This window comes from Arvicanthis niloticus, chromosome 12 (genome assembly GCF_011762505.2).
Source record: "Arvicanthis niloticus isolate mArvNil1 chromosome 12, mArvNil1.pat.X, whole genome shotgun sequence".
Classification (NCBI taxonomy): Eukaryota; Metazoa; Chordata; class Mammalia; order Rodentia; family Muridae; genus Arvicanthis; species Arvicanthis niloticus.
This window is the reverse complement of record NC_047669.1, coordinates 3,332,501-3,340,054: the sequence shown is the minus strand read 5'-3', so window position 1 is coordinate 3,340,054 and position 7,554 is coordinate 3,332,501.

Here is a 7,554-nt window from a genome sequence, read left to right as displayed (position 1 = left end):
TCTGAGCCTACTTCCCTGTCCTAGCCCAAAGTCATATTCATGCCTGAAGCCTACTACTTTGTTCTAGCCTAACCTAAGACTTAGATTCCTGCCTGCACTTACTTCTCTGTCATGGCCCAATGTCAGATTCCTGCCTCAAGCCCATTTCCTTGTCCTTGGCCAATGTCAGATTCCTGCCAAGCAGCCCCAAAAGCTCTCCACATCAGATAGTATAGAAAACCAGAGTATTTATTCTACAGAAACATCCAGCATGGAGAGGTCAACCACTCTCCAAAATGGCAACCCCAGACAAAAGTACTCAGGCCCTCTTATAGAGAACTGGAGGGACTCCCTAGAAGGATTAGATAACCTAAAATTTCATTGGTGGATGCTAGTGGGTCACAGGTAATGAGTGGTCTGCATTCCTATGTCATGAATGTTCAGTTGTGTGTGGTCAGTGGTCTACATTCCTATGTCATGAATGTTCAACCATGTGATGAAATAGGGCTGCCAAGGGCAGATGGCTCTCACAGATGGCCCATTCTGAGATAAGATATTTCCCCATTTTTGTAGTTATCCCTAGTCTGTTCTTTGGGAGAGGGTTTTGTGATCTTGTTTTAGATCTTATGGTCTGTTCCTAGAGCTGGCATCTTATGACCTAGTTTCTGGGACATATGGTCTATTTCTGAAGCTGGTGCCTTTATGGCTTGTTTGAAATCATGCCTGTGTTTTCCATAATGTTTACCTGGGAACTTATAAAACCTCATAGTTTAGTACTATGTACACAGGTGTCTTAGTCAGGGTTTTACTGCTGTGAACAGACACCATGACCAAGGCAACTCTTACAAAGGAAAACATTTAGTTGGGGCTGTTGAAGGGTTAAAACTTTTCAAAAACTCCTAGCTGGGTGAGCAGAACCAAGAGTGCAGGTCAGCTTGGTCATGAGCTCTGTGTTTCAGGAACTTGGCTGACCACAAGATAGATGGTTGATTACAAATAGGCTCTTTGAGAATAGCCTATACAAAATGTTCCCCATGACTGTTCCTTGGACCCTGTCACAAACTGAATAATGGGCTGGGACTTTCCACAGGTACTCTCCAATAACCCTCCTTTACTCCCACTGGGGTTGTGGTTTTCCCCCTGAGTTGTGGTTTTTGCCTTTAAATTCTCTCTGTCTCCAAAGCCCCAGGGTCAGACTCAATTGCCCCTGCATGAGCTATGGGTATTGACCTCAACATGTTGATTGAAATATACCTCTTGCTGATTGCATCAAGTTCGGTGTCTTGTGAGTTATTGGGTGGCTGTGAATTCCTGAGGCTTGGGTGAGGTACTCCCTTCATGGGGGCCTTACATTTTTGGTTCCCTGACCAGGAAACTGGGACCACCCTAATCTCCAAGAACCCATTTGAAGGTAAGATTTCACCCGTGGTTTTCTGTCTGGTTGCTGTGTGGCTGATCTGTGTAAATTGTTTGGTTTCTCATGTGGCCGTCTGTGTAAATTGTTTGGTTTCTGAAAAGTGCACTTTGGTTTTGGCCTGCAGTTGTTTCTGTCTGAAGAGACAGTAAACCATTTTTTTGTCTCAGGAGGAGACAAACGGGTGACTGGCAGACATGCTATGGGGGTCACTGGCTGCTGTACCCTGAGAGATATCTCAGGAAGACAAGGACCCCAGAGACGTCTGGGAAGTTCCCATCTGGGGTGGAAGAGGAAGTGGAATCCCTCCCAGCTGGCATGGGAGGAAGTGGAATCCTTCCTGTCTGGCACTCGTGATTGAGACAGGTTTTTTGTTAGTCTTTCTGTGTATATGTTTTGTCTGGGTTTTATGTTATTTGTGACGATGGGCCAGACTGTGACTAAAGTTTAACCCTAGACCATTGAACTGAAGTTAAAACCAGAGCACATAACTTATCAGTTGAGATCAATAAAGGACTGTGACAGACTTTTTGTGCCTCAGAGTGGCCGACTTTTGATGTTGGCCGGCCACCAGAAGAGACTTTTGACTTGACTATTATTTTTAAAGTTAAAGCTATTATTTTTCAGGAAGGACAGGGGTCACATCCCGATCAACAGCCATACATTACTGTGTGGCAGGACCTGGTCCAAGATCCACCACCATGGGTGAGAAGGAGGAAGCCAGGCTCCCGAGCCCTGGCCCTCCGTGAAACAAGACACAGACCAAACTGGAAGATTAATCACCTTTTCTTTTCAGATAACCCTGCCAGTCTGACCAGACTGGAAGAGTCTTTAATTGTTAGGAGCCACGGTGAGCGTGACAGCATTCGCCATTACAAGATGGCGCGGGCATCCTGTGCTCCCACAAGTAAACAACTAACTGCGCAGGTGCAAAAGGCAAAAGCACGCCAAAGTCACTTCCCATCCCGGGGCGTAATATGGGGTAATGAGTGAACAGCCAATCAGAAGCGAACACACCACTCTAGGGTATATATAGCAGTGCCTTCCCGGGGTTTGGGGGTCTTCCGCTTCTGCTGATACAAGAATAAAGCCTCGTTGTAGTAACCACCCGAACACTGCCTCACGTGTCTCTTTCGCGGGTGAAGGGGACTCGGAGGGGCGCAGAACAATCTGGTGCCGAAACTCGGGAATTTCAAGGCTCCTCGGAGACCCCCGAGACTCGGGGCGGGTTAAAAGACTACAGGATCGAGGTACGTCTCTGAGAGGTATGTTTGGGGTGGAAGCCTTGGTTGCGAGCAGATTTTCACTCATTGCCGCTGCTGCACTAGTTGGCCTCTTGTTTGTGTTGCTTTTGCTTTTAGCTTATTTGTGTTGTGGGGATCCAGCTCACAGCACAGCTAGTAGTGCAAGTCAAGAGGTTTCAGGAGAGGTCCACTCCAGGGTAACAGAAACAGAGCATGTTAGTCGGCATCAGGCCACGGAGCCTGGGGAAAAAGATAAGGCCAAAGAGCCTGGAAAGGAGAAGCAGGCAAAAAAGCCTGGGCAACAGAGACAGGCCAAGGAGCCTGGTCAAAGAAAAGAGTACTCAAAAGGAACAGGGGCCACTGCAGGGCCTATTAAGGTTGAGGACCCTTCACCGGTTGGTGGAGAAAGAGTGGAGGTCAAAAGGACCCCCCCCCTATACCCCATTAAGGAGCTTGCCTCCATAAACCTTAGCAGCTCCGAAGAAGGAAGCCTAGAGGAGGAAGCAGCCACCTATGCAAAAAATAATCGTTCTGAGATAAGACTAATAAAGACCTTGAGCCCCTCGGCCCCGCCCTTGCCTCAGGCCTATACCCCAGGCAGCGTCTCTAACTCATTTCTCAGCCCAGGAGATCGGAGACAGCTACAGCTGGCATTTCCGGTCTTTGAAGGGGCAGAAGGCATCTGTGTTCATGCCCCAGTAGAGTATAGGCAGGTCAAAGAATTAGCTGAGACAGTACACGCATATGGAATTGGGGCTAATTTTACTGTATACCAACTGGAAAGATTAAGTACAGCTGCTATGACGCCAGGAGACTGGCAGGACATGGTGAAGGTGGTATTTAACAATATGGGCCAATACCTAGGGTGGAAGGCCTTGTGGCATGAGGCACTACAAGCACAAGCCAAGATTAATGCAAACACTGAGGGACAACAATTATGGACTTTTGACATGCTGGCTGGAGTTGGCGTACACACGAACGACCAGACCACTCATCCCTGGCAGGTCTACGCACAGATAGCATCAGCTGCAATAAAGGCATGGAAGTCTCTCCCTAGGAAGGAAGGCAGTAATCTTTATTTGTCCAAAATAACTCAGGGGACCAGTGAGTCCTTCTCTGACTTTGTGGCCCACATGACTGAGGCAGCTGGCAGAATCTTTGGGGAACCAGAGCAAGCAATGCCATTAATTGAACAGATGATCTTTGAAAATGCCACAGCTGAATGCAGTGCAGCCATTGCTCCTCGGAGAGCCAAGGGGCTACAAGACTGGTTAAGAATCTGTCGCGGCTTGGGAGGTCCCCTCACTAATGCAGGACTTGCGACAGCTAATTTAGAGATGGCTGCTGTCCTTCTCCAAGGTCAGGGACGCGATAGACCCCCCGCCATGGCCGGGGAGGGGAGCTGTCTGTGTTTTTCCACAGGGTGAAGACAATCCAATTTGGGTCCCCACGCGGCTGGTGTAGATCGTGAAGAATGAAGCTAGATTGCAAGATAACGGCTCTGATTCTTCTGATGCTGATGTTCGATTTGGAAATAAGTATACCACTATGGACCATAGTTAGATCTTGGGCTGTTCCCATGTCAGTACATTCAAATTCTGTAGTGTTGTCGTTGTTTACAGCTACTGAGTGTTACATGGATGCCCAGTGTTCTCGGCACACCTACCAACAGCCTGAGTTATATAATGTTACAAGTTTTCCATTCCAGATTGTTTCGTGCCCCTCCGAGTCCCCTTCACCTGAGAAAGAGACACGTGAGGCAGTGTTCGGGTGGTTACTACAGCAAGGCTTTATTCTTGTATCAGCAGAAGCGGAAGACCCCAAGCCCGGGAAAGGCACTGCTATATATACCCTAGAGTGGTGTGTTCACTTCTGATTGGCTGTTCACTCATCAACCCCTATTATGCCCGGGGATGGGCAGTGACTTTGGCGCGCTTTTGCCTTTTGCACCTGCGCAGTTAGTTGTTTACTTGTGGGAGCACAGGATGCCCGCGCCATCTTGTAATGGTAAATGTTGTCACGCTCACCGCGGCTCCTAACATTTAATGTTTTTCCACCAATCTACCTGGGATGATTGACAGCAACTTTTACAGGTTCTCTTTACCACAGAAGAACAAGAAAGGATCCTGTTAGAAGCCCCCCTTAACTGACCAGACTGGGACATGGCTGCAGGTAGGGAGCAGCTGACAATTTACCCTGCCAGGCTCTGGTGACAGGTAAGAAGTTACAGCATATAGAAGGACTACAAGATTATACTCTGCAAGATTTAGTTAAAGAGACAGAAAAAAAGTATATTACAAAAGAGAAACTGAAGACTAGAATACTGGCTGTGAATTCCTGAGGCTTGGGTGAGTTCCTTCCTTTGTGGGGGCCTTACAAAAGAATCTCAGGTTTTGGTTTAAACTTAAAAATTAACTGCCCCAGGACACAAGCTGGGAGGAGCACATTCCTTAGTCAGAGTACACTTGCTGGTTTAACATTTAGAGGAAGAAGGGATTAACATTCCTCAGACAACAGGGAAGGGAACACACCTGCAGGTGAGAAAGGCCCAGAGCATGTAGACACATTCCACGGGATGGACCAACCCTTGCCACTTACAGACAAGGGAGGTCTTTGCCACCCCATTCCCCAAAGACCAATCAGTTTAAAAGTCACACTGTTCTGCCAATCATATTGTGTTTAGTCACTGTTTCTCTAGTCCACCTCTTAAACTGTATAAAAACTGCTCTTAGCTTTAGCTCGAGGTTCCTCTTGCCTGCATGTGAGAGGGAACCCCAGTGTACTGGTATCATCAATAAACCTCTTGTTATTGCATTGAGTCCACTGTCAGTGAGTGCCTCTGTGGGAGTGCATCCCCCAGTTTGGATCTTAGAGTCCAACAATGCTAGCAATCAAACTCAGGATCCCCTGCATGGTTCTCAAGTTGTATCGGCAGCCAAGCTGCCAGACTTTGCATGCTAAGGTGCAATGCCTCATATTTCTATGCATATGTAAGGCTCCCACGAAGGGAGGACCTCACCAAGCCTTGGGAATTCACGGCCACCCATTAACTCACAAGACACCGAACTTAATGTAATCAACAAGAGGTATATTTTAAGCAGTATACTGAGGTCAAGACCCATGACCCTCGCAGGGGCAGTGGGGTCTGACCTCGGGGCTTTGGAGACAGAGAGAATTTAAAGCCAAAAACCACAACTCAGGGGGGAAACCACAACCCAGGGGGAGTAAAGGAGGGTTATTGGAGAGTACCTGTGGAAAGTCCCAGCCCATTACTCAGTTTGTGACAGGGTCCAAGGAACAGTCATGGGGGAACATTTTATATAGGCTATTCTCTAAGAGCCTGTATGTAATCAGCCATCTATCTTGTGGTCAGCCAAGTTCCTGAAACACAGAGCTCATGACCAAGCTGACCTGCACTCTTGGTTCTGCCCAGCCTGTTAGGAGATTTTGAAAATTTTTAACCCTTTCACATACTCAGTGCAGTTCTTGTAAAACACAAACAGTCCAGTTTGCAAAAATTGTCAGGCAGATGCCAAAGTTAATACAAAATGACAAGGGGCACAGGATAGGCAAAACACTTGTGGGAAAGAACAGAATTGGAGAATTCACAATTCCTCCTTTCTGTGACTCACATAATGTAGTTCAGTGGTAGAGTGTTCACCTAGAACAGCAAGGCCTTGGCGTTGATCCCAGTAAAAAAAACAGAAAACAATTCCTAACTTACTTACTTACTTCTGTCCTTCTTTCCTTCCTTCCTTCCTTCCTTCCTTCCTTCCTTCCTTCTTCCTTTCTTCCTCCCTTCCTTCCTTTCTTCTTCCTTCTTTCCTTCCTCCCTCCCCCTCTCTTGTTTTATGTGTGTATAGGAGAAGGGGTTGTAGACAGAATCTCAGTCTGTAGTCCAGGATGACATGAAACATAGATCAGGCCGGCCTTGACGGCATGGCAATCTGCCTGTCTCAGGTTGCGAGTTGCCATTCAGGTGTTGGGAACTGAACCTAGGACCTCTGCAAAAGCAGCAAGTTCTCTTAACTTCTGAGCCATCTCTGCACCCCCAGTTTCTGTTATTTATTTATTTATTTATTTATTTACAGACAGGCTTTTATAGTTTAGCCCTGGTTATCCTGGAACTTGTTATATAGAACGGGTTGGCCTCAAACTCAGGTGATCTGCATGCATTCTGAGTGCTGGAGTTAAAGGTATGTACACACTTGGCCTAAGTTCCCAATTTTCATTTTATTTTTAGAAGATTTATATACTTTATGTTTATGTGTATGAGTGTTTTGCCTGGATGTATATATGTATGTGCACACATGCATGTCTGCAGAGGACAGCAGAGGGCATTGGATCTTCTAGAACTGGAGTTGCAGATGGCCATGAGTCACCATGTGGGTGCTAGGAAGCAAAACTCAGTCCTCTGAAAGCACTTACGTGTTCTTAGCCACTGATCTAGCTCTCCAGGCCCTAAGGTACTAATTATTTTTTGTTTGTTTTGTTTTTGTTTTGTTTTGTTTTTTGAGACAGGGTTTCTCTATGTAGCCCTGGCTGTCCTGGAACTCACTCTGTAGACCAGGCTGGCCTCGAACTCAGAAATCTGCCTGCCTCTGCCTCCCAAGTGCTGGGATTAAAGGCGTGTGCCACCACCGCCCGGCTAAGGTACTGACTTTTTAAACTGACTCCAAAGTAACAATAATTAAGATGAATATTAACATATGGATAGGCATAGATTTTAAATGACTAGAATTAAAAATCTAGAAATCAGGCTGGACCTGGTAGTATATGTATAACTTTAATCTTAGCACTAGGGAGGCAGAGGCAGGTGGATCTCTGGGTTTGTGGCCAGCCTGATCTACACAGTAAGTTTTAGGACAGCCAGAGCTGCACAGAGAAACCCTCTCTCAAAAAAAAATTCAGAATTCA